Source organism: Lithobates pipiens, unplaced genomic scaffold, assembly GCF_037356315.1.
Source record: "Lithobates pipiens isolate NorthernLeopardFrog02 unplaced genomic scaffold, aLitPip1_a1.2 Scaffold_23, whole genome shotgun sequence".
NCBI classification, from domain to species: domain Eukaryota; kingdom Metazoa; phylum Chordata; class Amphibia; order Anura; family Ranidae; genus Lithobates; species Lithobates pipiens.
Genome location: NW_027507785.1, coordinates 10,240,186 through 10,257,757, shown reverse-complemented (window position 1 = coordinate 10,257,757; position 17,572 = coordinate 10,240,186).

Genomic DNA, 17,572 nt, shown 5'->3' with positions numbered 1-17,572 from the left:
CGTTCATCGTGTGTGGTCAAGTCCGTTCATGCTAATTTTGAGCGGACTGTTTGTCAAACTGTTTGACGAACAAGGTTGGGCGAACAGTCCGTGCGTGTGTACGCGGCCTCACTCTCTGACCTCCGCTCAGCCATCATTAACCAAAGAATTATTCTACTCAGTGGCATCCTGTTTTGACTTACATAGTCTACAATATAAATACGTACACATAGCATATAATGTAAAATAATTTGTCTGTTTCAATTTAGAGCATCCTACCCTCTGAAAAAAAAAAAGCTTTAAGGCACCTTTCTTCTTCTCTGGCTCCGTGCCCCCCTCCCCCCATCTCGGTTCAGCAGTATAACCAGTAGTTGGATATTATTAAAGCACAGCGTGCCGAGAAACACAATGGATAATGGCAGACTAAAGAACTGTCTCTCAAATATCTTTCCATCATGAGCGGAGTCTCTTCCACAAAGAAAATGTGAACGGAGTTGGAGCTCTAAATTGCTCCCTTGAGGGAGAGGAACAGAAGAAGCCGCATATACAATGAAAGAATCGCAGCAATGCTGCTTCTAGACCACCGCTGACCTGGTGCCGACAAATACTAAAAAGTGGTTGGTGAGATTTATTACTTACCTTTCTATAAAATTCAAAGCAAACCTCAATTGTTTGCTTTTGTCACCCAGTTCTCTCGCCCCCCCCCCCCCACTCATCTCATGATGGGATCAATGGGCGACAAAGCCATAGATCCTTTACACAGTTGGTTGTGACGACGGGTGATTACGGCAGCAGAGAAGACCCAGCCAGGGGCATCAGAAACAATACCAGCCATCCCAGTTGTGGTATATCCCGCAGATATATTGTAACAACCAAAGTTACCTCATCTATTGTAAAACCCAGAAGATCAGACTTCTCCAGCGGTGCAGAATATTTAAGTGCATCTAATGCCGCGTACACACGAGCGGACTTTTCAACATCCAAAGTCCGAAGGACTGAGTCCGTCAGACTATACGATCGTGTGTGGGCTGCAACGGACTTTTGACTCGCCAAAGTCCGAAGGACTTTAGAATATGGAACATGCTTCAAATTTTTCCAAAGGAACTCCGCCGGACCCGGTCCCCTTTGAAAAATCCGCTCGTGTGTATGCTATTCCGACGGACTAAAACCGACGCTAGGGCAGCTATTGGCTACTGGCTATGAACTTCCTTATTCGAGCCGAGTCGTACGTCATCACGTTCGAATCCGTCGGAGTTTAGTGTGATCGTGTGTGGCCAAGTCCGCTCGGCCGAAAAGTCTGTCAGAACTCCGTCGGAATTCCAGCAGAACTCAGACGGAACTCCTTCGGAAGTCTGTCGGACATAAGTCCTCTCGTGTGTACGGGGCTTGAAGCCAACAAAACAAAATGGAATATATTGCAACTTACGAGTCCTTAGATGTGGTGCCTGTATTATTTTATTTATTTTTTTAGGATTTTTTCCCCCTTAATTTTCATGTGGTGATCTGGCCCATGGCGGATGGTGCTCAATATTTTGGGGGGGGGGGGGGGGTTGTTAAACCAACGCAGGAGACGGACAGGAATGGGGCAGCGATCAGAGGCCTCCTTACCTTAGGAAGGAGGCAGATCAGGCAGACATAGATCCGGGCTCTCAACGGGGCCATTGCTTCTCCTCGGGGCCAAACAGGACGTATATCAAGGAAAAATAATCCCCTTTCATTGGGACTTTGTAGGCAGCAACCACACATATGAATTTAGAAAATATCATTGATTAGGTATACATAAAATCATTCGATCATGTAATGACCGATGGTTAAAAGGACATATAGAAAATATTACACATTTATACCAAAAAAGCATAGACAAGACAAAAAAATACGACAGGTTGCATGCAGGGGCGGACTGACCATTCAGCAACTCGGGCAGTGCCCGAGGGCCCCCGGGCCACTAGGGGGCCCCATCAGGGTTGCCAGCCTCAGTAAAACCAGGGACAGTATGTAAAAATCTGTGTTTTTTTTTTACATCTGCCATCTGAAATGTCCCTTACCGACATCCTTTTGGTCTAAAAATCCCAAGATTATAGCTGCCCCACCTCTCCAGTACCTTCTCAGCCAATAGAAACATATCTGTGTATACTGTGTGTACATGTATGTGTTACCTGTGTGATTTTATACTGTGTGGCCCCATAATCTCTGATTGCCTGGGGGCCCCATAATCTCCTATTGCCCGGGGGCCCCATAATCTCCTATTGCCCGGGGGCCCCATAATCTCCTATTGCCCGGGGGGCCCCTTGAGTTGTCAGTCTGCCCCAGGTTGCATGGCATGCATGACAAAAAGATAGTTGTTACTCTTGGGTATATAGTGATCTCCGTCACCCGACGTGTTTCTACTTCAAGAGCCTTCATCAGGGGTTTTTAATAAGAGTATATGCAGTCGTAATTGTGAAATGTTCCACCATATGACTGCAAAAAAATGGATGAAGCACTGCCAGCGGAGGTGTCAATAGATGCCTACCAAGAGCACCAATATTGCACGATAATATCAGAAAAACTGGAATTTGCCCATTCAATTTGCCTGGTGATCGCAATGAGTCATATATGGTGGATTGCCAAACAAGGTCTGTAAATTTTAAGTGAAATCGCTATCCGAAGCCTTAAATATGGCTCCTGATCCGTATATAGCAGCAACACATTCCAAATCCTTGAGTATTAGACCTCCCTATTGGCAAAGACCCCGCTCTGCAGTGCTCCGAACTGAACCAGGCCGAAAAACAGCAAGTGGGTCCTGACTGAGACCCAATTGCCCAGAAGACCTAAGACTCCCTGGCCAATCGGGTCTCAGGAACTTGCTGATTGGCCAGGGGGAGAATCAGGAAAGAAATAGTGAATATTAATTCCATCCTTTTTTTAAAGCCAATTAGAGCCTCAGGCTCTAATCACGTGCTTCAAAAAAAGCCAAAAAAAACGTCTAACATCCACCAGCTCCATGATGTCGTCATGGAGGAGGGGAAGAGGACTCCAGTGGCAACCTGTGAAGCTCTGGTGAACCCAAGAGGGTTAAGGCAGTGCTGGAAAATAATGGTGGCCACACAAAATATTGACACTTTGGGCCCAATTTGGACATTTTTACTTAAGGGTGTACTCACTTTTGTTGCCAGCGGTTTAGACATTAATGGCTGTGTGTTGAGTTATTTTGAGGGGACGGCAAATTTACACTGTTATACAAGCTGTACACTCACTACTTTACATTGTAGACAAGTGTCGTTTCTTCGGTGTTGTCCAGTGGCGTAACTAGAACCTTCAGGGCCCTGATGCAAGAAACCATGAAGGGCCCCCCTGAACCCCAGCCAGGGCCCTTCCCTCGGAGTACAGTGGTGGAACTCCAGGGCGTGGTCACAGGTATGACCTTTGTGAGTCCTGTAGTTCCACCATTGGCATCAGTATTTTTTTTTATTATTTAATTTTTAGGTGCCCCATTGGCAGGATGGGGTCCCCGTCCCCAGAAGAGATGAGGTCCTTTTCTCCAGGGCAGATGAAGTTACTCCCCCCAGGTGAGAAGGGGTCCCTGTCCCCAGGGGAGATGGGGGTCCCTGTCCCCACGTGAGAAGGGGCCCCTGTTCCCAGGGGGAGATGGAGGGGGGTAAGTAATGGTGTGTGGGGGATGGGGTCTTCTCACTCACCATGACCAAGCTGCAGGCCGCGCACTCATCCATGTTGGCCTGGGGTCCATCCAGTGTGCTGGACTGGTGATCAGCATATGTAGAGGGCACTGCATGGGCCCCCCTGCAGCACAGGGCCCAGTTGCGGTCGCGACTGCTGCACCCCCTATAGTTACGCCCCTGGTGTTGTCACATGAAAAAATAGAACGTGAGGGGTGTACTCACTTTTGTGATATACTGTAGACCCCCTAGTCTTGCATATATGGGATGCTACATTGGTGTCTGCACATTTCAGGATGATCGACAATTGCTGTCCGTGAAACAAAACAAACCTCTCCACTCTGGGTGAGGAATTTCTGCAGTTGGTAATAGATGGCGGCCTAGTAATGAGTCTTATCTAATTCAACAATATGCCGGGGACTGTCTGTAATGTTATTTAATTAGAGGCGCTTGTAAATTTCTTATTGAGCTGCGCTGTATTGATTTCTATTGGTTATTCTTTAACCAGAGCCGTTCCCCGCCGGATGGTGGAATTTATTTACTCCCATAATTTACTGCCCAGGCTGGATTTTATTGGGCACTCTGGGGACAATATCCACGGCACGCAATTCACATTGTGGTGATAAATCTCGTCTTGGAGCTCATGATAAATATTCAACCTAAAGTGAATGAGGAAAAAACACAGCGAAATTAATTAGGCTTATTACCTGCACCGAACAGCATTTGGTATGCAAATAAGACCTTCGCTGGGGAATTCATGCGGTAAATGTTGCATTCTGGATTACAGTGTGTGCAAAGGAGGGATTTGTGAACATTGTTGGGTTTACAGGACATGGAAGTACAAAGTGCAGACCCTACACAGCAACAATGAATGTCGGGCGTTGGGTTTAGATTCTCTTTCTTTGTTATAGTTACATAGTAGGTGAGGTCGAAAAAAATAGACACAAGTCCATCAAGTCCAACCTATGCGTGTGATTATATGTCAGTATTACATTGTATATCCCTGTATGTTGCGGTCATTCAGGTGCTTATATAATAGTTTCTTGAAACTGTCGATGCTCCCCATGGAGACCACCGCCTGTGGAAGGGAATTCTACATCCTTGTTGCTCTTACAGTAAAGAACCCTCTACATACTGTATTTATTGGCATATAACACTCCCTTTTTCACCATTAAAATCGGGTGCAAATAGCGTGTGCGTGTTTTACGCCAATACAAAAATTTCTGTTTTTTCCTGAAACTTCCCTCTTAAAATGAATGTGCGTAAGGTTAAACCTCTTTTCTTCTAATTTTAATGAGTGATCACGAGTCTTATTAAACTCCCATCCATGAAAAAGTTTTCTCCCTATTGTGGGGTCACCAGTCCGGTATTTGTATATTGAAGTCATATCCCCTCTCAAGCGTCTCTTCTCCAGAGAGAATAAGTTCAGAGCTCCCAACCTTTCCTCATAACTAATATCCTACAGACCCTTTATTAGCTTTGTTGCCTTTCTTTGTACTCTCTCCATTTCCAGTACATCAGGGGCGGACTGACCATTGGGCCACTCTGGCACTGCCCGAGGGCCCCATGCCACTAGGGGGCCCCATCAGGGTTGCCAGCCTCAGTAAAACCAGGGACAGTATATAAAAATGTGTTTTTTTTTACATCTGTCTCTGAAATGTCCCTTACCGACATCCTTTTGGTTTAAAAATCCAGAGATTATAGCTGCCCCACCTCTCAGCCAATAGAAACATGTCTGTGTATAGTGTGTGTACATGTATATGTATACTGTGTGATCGTATACTGTGTGTGTTTGTGTATACTGTGTGGCCCCATAATCTCCTATTGCCCGGGGATACCATGAGTTGTCAGTCCGCCCCTGCAGTACATCCATCCTGAGGACTGGTGCCCAGAACTGGACAGCATACTCCAGGTGCAGCCGGACCAGAGTCTTGTAGAGCGGGAGAATTATCGTTTTATCTCTGGAGTTGATTCCCTTTTTAATGCCAATATTCTGTTTGCTTTGTTAGCAGCAGCTTGGCATTGCTGAGCCGATCATCTACTAGGACCCCCAGGTCCTTTCCCATCCTAGATTCCCCCAGAGGTTCTCCCCCCAGTGTATAGATTGCATTCATATTTTTACCACCCAAATGCATTATTTTAGATTTTTCTACATTAAACCTCATTTACCATGTAGTTGCCCACCACATTATTTTTTTCAGATCTTCTTGCAAGGTTTCCACATCCTGCAGAGAAGTTATTGCCCTGCCTAGCTTAGTATCGTCCGCAAATACAGAGATTGAACTGTTTACCCCATCCCCATCCTCCAGGTCGTTTATAAACAAATTAAATAGGATTGGTCCCAGCACAGAACCCGGGGGGACCCCACTACCCACCCCTGACCATTCCGAGTACTCCCCATTTAGCACCACCCTCTGAACTCGCCCTTGTAGCCAGTTTTCAATCCATGTGCTCACCCTATGGTCCATGCCAACGGACCTTATTTTGTACAGTAAATGTTTATGGGGAACTGTGTCAAATGCTTTTGCAAAATCCAGATACACCACATCTACGGGCCTAACTTTATCTAGATGGCAACTCACCTCCTCATAGAAGGTTAATAGGTTGATTTGGCAAGAACGATTCTTCACGAATCCATGCTGATTACTGCTAATGATACCGTTCTCATTACTAAAATCTTGTATATAGTCCCTGATCATTCGCTCCAAGAGAAGCACGGATTAAGAATGAAATGATATAAGGAGTGCTGGACATGACAGTGTGGATGAGGGACACAGAGGGTTAAGCTTTATGGGTGGAGCTGAGGAAAAAGGTTTGCAGGAAACAAGTTCAGTGTAGGGGAGGGGTCATATAAAAGGGAGGGGTGTGGCTTTAAGGGATCATTCGGAGCCCAGCGTGACACAGAGGAGGCAGTTTTTTCGCTGCTCCTCTGCGATGGCTGACCTGGAGGGACTCTTCGCGCGGCTGCGACGGGCGGCGGAGGTGCACGGCGCGGATTGGCTGCGGGACCGCGTGGGTGACCTGGCGGATGGCGAGGAGGACGGCGGGACAGGTGAGGTGCAGCTGCGCGCGCGGAGGTCTCGGCCTCCGGCGCGTTTTTCTCCGGGGCCTACACCTCGGCCACCTCGTGACTCCCGGAGCCCGGGGGAGGACCGTTCGGTCCCCCCGGCGAAACGGCCGGTACTCGGCTCTCCCCGGTCCGGGCGGTCGTTGCGCCGCCGACCGGAGGGGGGCGGGGCTTCGCGGCAGCATGGCACTGGCTCCGGGCCTGGACGGGGCCCGGTGGAGGAGGGGGGGAGTGTGGGTGGCTCGGGGTCTGGTTTTCAGGGGGGGTGCACATGGCGGTTGATCAGAGGCCTGCGGGCTCAGGGGCTGTGATCCGCGCGGTGGGGGGGCGGGGGATGCCTCGGGGGGGCCGCATACTTGAGGGGGGGAGGGCGGGTCGCAGAGGGCCGCCAAGGTGCCTGGCAGGGCCGGTTTCAGACGCCGGCATGCCGGGGGCGGCGGGGGGAGGAGGACATTGCCTGCTGTTCTGGATCGCATGGACCGGAAGGACCGCTCGGAGCACAGGGGGATGGCGGCGTCCCCGGTGCGCGCTGGTGAGGTCGGGTCCGAGAGCGAGCTGTCCCAGGAGGGGGAGGTGTCCTTTGCTGCGCCCGGACCGGTACAGGTCGGCGGGGCCCCGGTGGGGCCAGGTAAGTTGCGTGAGTCTGCGTTGCTGGCGGAAGCTTTGCGTGGTCTGATGGGGGTGTCACAGGGGGGTTCTGGGCCCACGGGGTCCCGGGACGACATGGGGGGGTTTCGGCTGGTCCGTTGGGGGGGCGGGCCAGTAGCCTCGGGGGGGCCCTCGGGTCCGCTGCAGGAGCTGTTGGAGGGGTTGCAGGCCCTAGTTGGTAAGTTTGCTGGGGGCTCGGGGTCGCCTCAGGTGGGCCCCTGGCTGAGTCATGGGGGGGGGGCCGGGGGGTCAGAGGCTGCGCCTGCGATGGACGCACCGCCTGCGATGGACGCACCGCCTGCGGTGGCGTCGGGGAGCGTGGATGCGGGGGCTGGGGGCTCGGGGGTCCCCCCGGTGACCGCGGACCCGGGGGCGCGGTCCGATCTGGTTAGGCTCGCGGATGCTGCCCGGTGCGAAGTTTATGTTTGCTTCGAGGGCCCGTTGGGGGCACATTTGAAGCAGGAGGTGCGGGACAAGATTGGCAAGGGTGAGTATGTGGAGATTTTCTCTTTACTCCCCCTCGAGAAGTTTAACTTGGATAGGGTCAAGCCGGACAGTTCCAAGAAGGACGACGAGGAGAAGCGTAGGTATCGGCTGATCCCGCGCACGTTTGCGAATTGGCTTCAGGCGTTCGCTATCCTGGCCAGCGTGATTAGGGAAAAGAACCCCGAGCATTGCTCGGCGTTATTTTGTTACCTGGACGCGATTGGTGAGGCTCATCGGGTGTATGGGGGGTTGGCGTGGCTGCGCTATGATGAGCAGTTTCGTCAGCGGAAGGCGGTGCGGGCGGAACTGCGATGGGATCACAAGGACATAAGCCTATGGATGAGGCTTATGTCTGCGCCGCGGACGCCCACTCCGTTTCTTCAGGGGGGGGCCGGGAGTGCGTCGTCCTCGGGGCTGCCAGCCGGAAAGAAGTGGGGGGTGTGCTGGCCCTTTAATGAAGGGGCTTGTAAATTCAGGGGCGCGTGCCGTTTCAAACATGAGTGCTCCGGCTGCGGCGGCACCCACCCCCTGTCCCGCTGTTTCAAAAAGGGTAAGCGCGCCGGCGATGCCGGTCACAAAAGGGATGACGCCGGTGAACCTGGGAAGGATGCTTCCTTTCCTAAATAGGTATCCGGATGGTGAGGCGGCGCGAGGGTTGATTTCGGGCTTTCGGGAGGGTTTTAGGATTCCCTGTTCTTTAGCGGGGGTGCCGCCGTTAGCCAGGAATTTGCGCTCGGCTTTAGATCACCCGGGGGTGGTTGATGACAAATTGGGTAAGGAGGTGGCGCTGGGCCGGATGGGCGGGCCTTTCGAAGTGCAGCCGTGGGGGGACCTGGTGGTTTCCCCGTTGGGTGTTGTTCCTAAGAAGGAGCCGGGGAAGTTTCGCTTGATTCATCATCTGTCTTTTCCGAAAGGGGGGTCGGTCAACGATTTCATTGACCCGGAGGCGTGTACGGTTTCCTACATGTCTTTTGACGCGGCGGTTCGGTGGGTCAGGCGGTATGGTCGCGGGGCTCTAATGGCCAAGGCGGATGTGGAATCGGCGTTTCGGCTTCTGCCGGTCCACCCGGACAGCTTCCGGCTGTTGGGGTGCCATTGGCGGGGCAAGTTCTATGTAGATTTGTGCCTGCCCATGGGTTGTTCCATTTCCTGCGCCTATTTTGAAGCTTTTAGCTCATTTTTGGAATGGGTGGTGAGAGATGTTTCGGGCCTGGAGTCGGTCATCCACTATTTGGATGACTTTCTGTGCGTGGGCCCGCCTGCCTCCAATGTGTGTGCGATTCTTCTGTCCACGTTGCAGCACATTGCGGGCAGGTTCGGGGTGCCGTTGGCGGGGGATAAGACGGAAGGCCCGGTTACGGAATTGAGTTTTTTGGGGATAGTGATTGATTCTCTGGCGATGGAGTGTCGCTTGCCAGAGAATAAATTACGGGATCTGCAAGCAGAGTTGGCGGGGATGCAGGGCCGGCAGAAGGTTCAGCTTAGGGCCCTGCAGTCCCTGTTGGGCAAGCTGAATTTCGCTTGCCGGATCATCCCTATGGGCCGTGTGTTCTGCCGACGGCTGTCGGGGGCCACCGCCGGGGTGACCGGACCTAACCATTTTGTGCGTTTACGGAAGGAACACAGGGAGGACCTGCGGGCGTGGCATGAATTTTTGGAGTCGTATAACGGGCGGGCCATGTGGATGTCAGGGCCAGTGAGCAACTTCGATGTGGAGTTGGTTACTGACGCGGCTGGGTCTACGGGTTATGGGGCATTTTTTCGGGGCCGGTGGAGTGCTGAACCTTGGCCGCGCTCCTGGGAGGTTGTGGGGTTGTTGGGCAATTTGGTTTTGCTGGAATTATTCCCGGTAGTGTTGGCGTTGGAGCTGTGGGGGGAGGAGTTTCGTAATTTGAAGTTGCGCATCAATTGCGACAACATGGGGGTGGTTCAGGTCATCAATCGGATGACTGCTTCCTCGCCCCCGGTCATCCGGCTGCTACGGCAGCTGGTTTTTCGATGTTTGCGGCTCAATGTTTACGTTTATGCAGTGCACATACCTGGGGTGGAGAATTCCTTGGCTGACTCGCTCTCTCGTTTTCAGTGGGACAAGTTCCGGCAGCTGGCGCCGGGAGCGGAGGAGTCGGGGGCACCCTGCCCCGGGTGGATGTGGGAGCTGCCCTTGGAATCGCCGCAGGTTGGTTGAAGAGGTCATTGAGTGAGGCTACATGGTCCGCTTATTCTAGGGTGTGGGCGGAATGGTGGGCGTTACTGCGGGAGGTTGGCGTAGCTGGTCGGGGCTCCGACCAACGCTGGGTGGTATTGTACTGGGTGGCCCGGAACATAGAGATGGGACTGTCGCCTGCGTCTATTGAGCGAAAGCTGGCAGGGTTGGCCTTTTTGTTTAAGATGTGGGGGGAGCCGGACGGGACGAAGGATTTTTGGGTGCGGCAAACGTTGAAGGGGTACAGGAAAGATCGGAAGGGTCGGGATGCGCGACGGCCGGTGTCGTTTGACAATTTGGTGGCAATTTGTTCTCGGCTGGTGGACGTTTGCTCGTCTGCTTACGAGACCGTTCTGTTTACGGCAGCTTTTTCGTTGGCGTTTTATGGGGCGTTTAGGATAGGGGAGTTGGTGTGTCGCTCGAAACGGGTGGCTGGGGGTTTGTTGGATCAGGATGTGCAGGTGGTTGCGGATCGGGTGAGTATACGGTTGCGTAGGTCCAAGACTGATCAACGGGGCAAGGGAGTGGCGATTACGCTGCTCGCCCTTCCGGGCTCGGCTGTGTGCCCGGTGGCGGCGGTACGGGCCTTCCGGGCGGTGCGGCCTGCGGGGGCGGGCCCCTTTTTGGTGCATGCGGAGGGCTCTTTTCTATCCCGGTTTCAGTTTGTGTCGGTTTTTCGGCAATGCCTGAGAGCGGTGGGTTTGGATGAGCGGGAATACGCGTCACACTCTTTCCGGATCGGGGCGGCAACGTAAGCTGCACGATGTGGGCTGGAGGAGGCGGTAGTTCGCCGGATTGGTAGGTGGGAGTCCCGGAGGTTCTGGTCCTATGTCCGGCCGCAGTTGATACTGGGGTAGTTTGGGGTGCGGCTGGGGGTGTTGTTTGTTGTTGGGATTTCTGGGGGGGAGTACTGTGATTGTAACATTACGTTGGTTGTTGTGTTATTTCTTTTGTTTTTATTCCAGATGGAGGTTCTCCACGCCTCGTTTGGATCCTGGGGCATTCGTACGTGTGCTGGGGGGCCAGGAGAGGTGATTCTCTACCAGCAGGCAGGCAATTGGGTATCCCCAGGCGGGTGGCTAGGGTGATGTGGTTGGGGTTCCCGGGCATGCGGTGGGAGCGTGTTATGAGGGAGGTGGAGCGCTTTGCTTTGAGAGACAGGCCCCCGGATGTGCTGGTTGTTCATGCTGGGGGCAACGACCCAAGGTGAAGGATATTTTGGCGGACATTAAGTTGGACGTGTTGTGCCTGCGAGTCCTTTTCCCGGGCACCATTTTGGTGTGGTCGGACATTGTGGCCAGAACGGTGTGGCGGTGGGCTAGGTCTTTAGCCAGCATTGAGAAAACTAGGATAAGGGTGAATAAGGTGGTTGGGCGGTTTGTGGTGCAGAACGGGGGCATTGTGGTTCGACATCGGGAGTTGGAGGTGAATGTGGGTCTTTATCTTCGGCAGGATGGCGTTCACCTATCGGATGTGGGGATTGACCTTTGGTCCTCGGGCTTACAGGAGGGGATACAAAAAGCTCTTCGGGTGGGGGGTGGCCCTCAAGGTTGAGGGGGTCACCCTTTCGGGCTGTGGCGGTGTGTTTTCTGGTGGTTTCTGACGGTAGACAGGTACTCAGAAGGGATCTGAGGGTGTGGGGGGCTCATCTAACGATCGGCCCCTCTGGGTATTCCTGAACGTTGGAGGGAATACGGTTATGTTCACTGGCGGAAGTTGTCTCCGACCGGTCACAGGTGGAGGCCTTTGGGAAGTTGGTCAGGTGTACCGCAGTGATTTGGTATTGGCTTAAGTGGGGTCACCGTCAGAGATCACCAGAATGGGCAGTTAATGTTATTTAATGTGGTTTAATGTTAATAAAGTTATTTATATTTATATATTTATATATATTTATATATTTTCATATTTACAAGTTATTGGAGTGAATTTTGAGTTATGTTTAATAAAGGCTGTTGTGGCCAGTTTACTCCAACCTATGGTGTGGTCTCGTTTCTAATAGGGGAAGGTATGGGTAAGGAATAATATAAGGGGAACGTTCAGACTACACTAGTCAAGAGTTTACATACTATTGATGTTAGGCTAACTGGTCTGTAATTACCAGGGATGTATTTTGGGCCCTTTGCGCAACAATTTAATATTTTTCAGGTTATGGGTTATAAAATGTGGTGGCTGTATTCATTTTCAAGCTTTCTTTTTTTTGTTTTCACTCAGTGATCCTGCCAGCAATATACTTCCTGGCTTAGGGTGACAACACTCACTGTACGGTATCTGTGGAAGGTTTCATAAGAAAGTTCACATAAAAAAATTATGTAGCCCTGGCTGATGACCCTTTTAGGGGTGGAGGTCAAATGGGGATGCCTCAGCCTGTTCCTATGTCTCTCCTACATATAGGTGGGACTGCGCAACAGGGAGAGAAAAGAGGAGGGAGTCCAATTTACCTCTGCCAATTTGCCTCTGCCTCTGTCATCGCTTGAAGAGGAGATCTGGCCACCTGCAAATGCAGAGTAGGGGAAACCTGGGAGAAAGGGACATAAGGGGTGGCTGTAAAGAAAGCTGTCATGGACCCAAAGGGCAGTGGAGAAAAGGGTGAAGGTCTTGGATCCCAGAGTGGAGAATGCTGAAGAGGACAAGGGACCAGGAGTTGTTGTTGCAGAAAGAGAACTGTCAGGAGGCCATAGAGTTCTGCCATGCCTGATGTGTGCTGTGATGAGAGCCAAGGAGCAATGAAGAGAGGCTGTGCTGTGAACATGCGGAGAAGACTGCTGTGCTGAGCCAGAGGACCACAGTGGAGCCCAGGATGTGGTGTGACCTCCCCTGGCCTCTCAGGACTGGACTGCCAACCTACACCTACATAGTATCAGTGGTGAAAGGCCCTTTGGCCAACCTTTATTAGAACTGTTCTTGTTTTGCTGTCAATGGAATTTGATGGCGAAGGCGGCGACATAGACGGCGACATTGAATTCCTTCGCTAGTCCCGTCTACCTGGAGCAGTGTTCAAAATGAATAGACTTTCCTCCGTGTGTGGGCAAGTCCGTTCATCTCAAAAGCCATACTCCGGCGGTTGGTCCGCCTCACCTAGTCCGTCAGAAAAGTCCAGTCGTGTGTGGGCAGGTCCGCTCGTTCGGAAAGTCCGGCGGACCTCCGCTTCAAAGTCCAGCGGTTTGTCCGCCGGGGCTAAGTCCGCCGGTAGTCCGATCGTGTGTACGGGGCATAAGATGGTTTTATTGGGCTTTGGAAAACCAAGGATGGTTAAATGCTTTTGGCCTGGTGAACTCTGGTTCAACATGTGCCACCACCGGTGGAAGGTGCTCCATACATTGTAAATTCCTTCCATCAACAGTTGTATTATCTAAACATTTTGGAGAACTCCAGATAAGGCAGCTATTATGAAGAGTAAAGATGAGACTTTTGCTGATTCACTGATTCTGACTATACTCTATACCAGCTTTCCTCAACCTTTTTACCCTAGAAATCTTTTCGGACCTCAGGGACCCCGTGCTAAAACCTATTGATTGGGGATTTATTACTCCTTACAATGGTGGGCCAGAGAGACCCCCCCCCCCCCCCCCTACAGTGGTGGTCTGAAGATCCCTTTTAGAGACAGCTAAAAAGATAATAGTTGTCATGTAGTTGGTTCTGCCAAAGGGCACAGGCTATGGGACTATGGTGGCACCATCAAATGGAGGAAGGTCCATCAGCAACAGCTCAAAGAACCCCTAGCAAACTCAGGAGGGACCCAGATTTAGAATGGCTGCTCTATATCAGTGATCTCCAAACTGTGGCTGCAACCCTTTCCTGTACCTGGCCCTTGGGGCTCTATTCTTTCCACTGATATGAGGCCCTTTTCCTTCCACTGACATCAATGGTGGGTCATTATTCCTTCCACTGACACAAACTATGGGCACTCTTCCTCTCCCTGACACCAATGATGGGGAAATATTCCTCTTATTGACATTAATGAAGGGGCACTATTCTTCTAATACTAATGATTGGGCACTACTCCTCCCACTGATACCAATAATTGGATACTATTCCTCCCATTGATACCAATGATGGGGCACTATTCCTACCACTAGTATCAATCATAGGGCACTATTCCTACCACTAATACCAATGATGGGGCTTTATTCCTCCCACTAATACCAATGATGGGGTACTATTCCTACCACTAATACCAATGATAGGGCACTATTCCTCCCACTAATACCAAGGATGGGGCACTATTCTTCCCACTGATATCAGGGAAGGAGCATTATTCATCCCACTTTTACCAATGATGGGGAACTATTCCTACCACTAATACCAATGATGGGGCACTGTTCCTCCCAATGACACCAATGATGGAGCAACCACCACACTACCTGCCTGGAGTTTGCATGTTCTCCCTGTGCCTGCACAGGTTTCCCCCAGGCACTCCAGCTTTCTCCCACAATCCAAAGGCATGCTGGTAGGCTAATTGGCCTCTGTCCAAAATTTTCCCTAGCATATGAATGGGGACCATGGATTGTGGGCTCCCTGAGGGTGGGGACCAACATGAGTGTGCAATGTACAGGGATGCAGACAATTGTAGACACTCACTCAGGTTGAACTGGATGGACTGGTGTCTTTATTCAACCTTACTAACTATGAAACTATTGGTTCCACTGACACCAATGATGGGGCACTATTCCTTCTTTTACTGACCACAGGAACTATGTTTTTTACTTAAATTATATAAAAACACTGCGCTATCTCCTATTAACCAGCCGCTGACACACTAAACGTGGAAAACTTAGTGAAAAACAATAATAAAGAAAAGTGCCGCGCTAAATATGATAATTATGCAAACATCTATGCAAAACTGGTGAATTCATATACGAATATGAGTAACAACTATGATAATTCAATGTGTATATATAATTTACACGTGAAACAATAGTACACTTGAAAGTCCTTCTATATATTGTCCATGAAAAAAATGAATGAAATGAGCAACTGCGACTTCTTTTTTCCCCTTCCGTTTTTACGTGAGAAGTGAATGAAAAGAGTCCATCAAGAAATCCAAAAAGGTGCACAATCCACCATTACGTGATTACCACCACCATAAAAAGAATCAAGGCTTACCAGATGCCTTGGACCCAAACAAGCATACACCTGAAGAGTCGACAAAGCTTTATTATGAATGGGTTGAACGGTCTCCAGACAATTGGATCAGCGGGTCTGGGTGATAGACTGGGAGTTCAGTTGAGTGAAGATCCAAAGAGGAGATTGTGGAGAAAGTGAAAGAGTTCATTGCAACCTTTGTTAGAAAACTGTTCAAGATTGTTGCCATAGGAGACAGAGTGTCTACACATGCAGATGTGGCATGGCTGTCTACCTATAGAAGTCTCGGAGTCTGCTAATTAACCACTCAAGCCCCGGACCAGGCCTCTTTGGCACTGCGTCGCTTTAACTGAAAATTGCGCGCTCGTGCGACGTGGCTCCGAAACAAAATTGGCGTCCTTTTTTTTCCCACAAATAAAGCTTTCTTTTGGTGGTATTTGATCACCCCTGCAGTTTTTATTTTTTGCGCTATAAACAAAAAAAAAGAGCAACAATTAATTTTTTTACAATTTGCTATAATAAATATCCCCCAAAAATATATCAAAAAACTTTTTATTTACCTCAGTTTAGGCTGATACGTATTCTTCTACATATTTTTGGTAAAAGAAACTCGCAATAAGCGTTTATTGATTGGTCTGCGCAAAAGTTATAGCGTCTACAAAGTAGGGGATAGTTATATGGCATTTTTACTAATAATTTTTTTTTTACTAGTAATGGCGGCGATCATCGATTTTTATTATGACTGCGACATTATGGCGGACAATTTTGACACATTTTTGGGACCATTGGCATAAATACAGCAATCAGTGCAATTAAAAATGCACTGATTACTGTAAAAATGTCACTGGCAGTGAAGGGGTTAACCACTACGGGGCAGTGTAGGGGTTAAGTGTGTGTTTTTTTTTAACTGTAGGGGGGCGTGGCTTGGCATCTGATGTCACTGATCGTCTTTCTCTATAACAGGGAACAGACGATCAGTGACAGCCTCAGTAGGAAGCACGAAGAGAGGTTTGTTTTCACTTACCTCTCTTCATTCTTCAGCTCTGTGACCCGATCGCGGGACACCAGTGGCGATCGGGTCTGCGGGTCCGTGGCCACAGTCACGGAGCTCAGGACCGGGTCGTGAGTGTGCTGGCGGCGGCGCGCTCGCAACCCACGGCTGGGCACTTAAAGGGCAACGTACCTGTACGTGCTTGTGCCCAGCTGTGCCATTCTGCCGACGTACATCGGCGTGAGGCGGTCCTTAAGCGGTTAACCTTGGAACTACCAAAGGGTGTCCTGGCCCTAAACCCACTTTCCCACAGTTCTGTTCAAAAGACAATAAATCTCTTTGCATTCAAGAAGTGTCTGGCGCCCTTTAATCTACCTTACATTGCACCCACCATGCCTTCTAACCCACTCTACATAAAAGGATGCCAGCTGTCCCTAACTCTGGAGGTTCTCATTAGACCAAAGGGGACTTGGCTACAAGTCTATCATGAATGTCTCTGCCAGACTCATCCACCTTACCAAACGTTTTGGTGTCTGCCACCCCTCTCCGCCAATCCCTACACTGGTATCCCATTGCCCAACAAATAAAAATTGAAACACTAACAATAGCATACCAAGCCCCCCTACCCTCTATCTCCCTTGCCTCCTTCTCCCAACGCTCATCTCCAGGACTTCTCCAGAGCTTCTCCCATCCTCTGGAACTCACTAGCCCCCATTCTGTTCGGTTATCTCCTACTCTGTCCACATTTAGGCGATCCCTGAAAATTCATCTCTTCATGGAGGCCTTTCCTGCCTTCGGCTAATGATCAAATCTTCTACTTCCCTCATCAGTTCATCCCTCACAGTTATTACCTTCTGTTTCACCAGCCTCCTAACCCTCTTGTATTGAATTGTATTGTTGCTGTATTGCCTCCCATTATATTGTAAAGCGATGCGCAAACTCTTGGCACTATCAATATAATGCGTGCAGGCTGGTAATCCACATAAGGCTGGTATAGCGATCCCAAAAGAAACAATGCAAGAAAAGTGGCTTTATGCCACATCCATTCATCATTTCAAAGAAGTACCAAGAACATTATTATTATTATTATTATTATAATACAGTGTGCATATAGTGCCAAGAGTTTAATGCAAGAAAAGTGGCTTTATGCGATTCGCATAGCCAGTACCCCAAGGGATATTTGAGATATAACAAGCCGTAAAACAGTGTAATATCAATAGATTTATTAGTCAAAAAAGTGTATTTGATACATAACAAACAACATATACTGGCAATACATAAACAAATTACTAAACCAATTAGAAATAGTGTCAATAGTAAACTTGCGACTGAGGACCAAAGCTACCCTAGCTTTCTAATTGGTTTAGTAATTTGTTTATGTTTTACCAGTATATGTTGTTTGTTATGTATCAAATACACTTTTTTTGACTAATAAATCTATTGGTATTACACTGTTTTAC